This window comes from Penaeus monodon, chromosome 19 (assembly GCF_015228065.2).
Source record: "Penaeus monodon isolate SGIC_2016 chromosome 19, NSTDA_Pmon_1, whole genome shotgun sequence".
Lineage (NCBI taxonomy): Eukaryota > Metazoa > Arthropoda > Malacostraca > Decapoda > Penaeidae > Penaeus > Penaeus monodon.
This window is the reverse complement of record NC_051404.1, coordinates 38,433,617-38,434,075: the sequence shown is the minus strand read 5'-3', so window position 1 is coordinate 38,434,075 and position 459 is coordinate 38,433,617.

Genomic DNA, 459 nt, shown 5'->3' with positions numbered 1-459 from the left:
CTGATTTCACTACCCAATAATATCAGGTACGATTGTTCTAGTCTAAAATTTCCCTTTGCCGCCAGTGGTAGGAAAAAAGAATAAAAAGAAAAACAGAGGAAAATAACAACAGTACTTGTAAAAAAAAGATAATGGAATAGAAGTAGAATGTTTCGACTGTAAACTTCTTAAAAATATGCATTATAAAAAGGATATAAATTGAAGCCAAGACGAACCAGGTCCCAAGACGCATCTATGTAAATCTTGACAACAATAAAATGCCGAGTTATTATCACAATAATGCTAAGAAAATGCTGACTTTGTTTAACCAAATTAGTCTGCTGCGTTAAGTCATCAGAGAACACTTAAATGAATCTCTTTTATGGAAAGATGAAGACGCGAAATTCGAACCTTGCATTCAAATGAAGAGATGTACTCTTCTTTATATGTGCAAAACCTAATTACTTTCGAATTTGCATT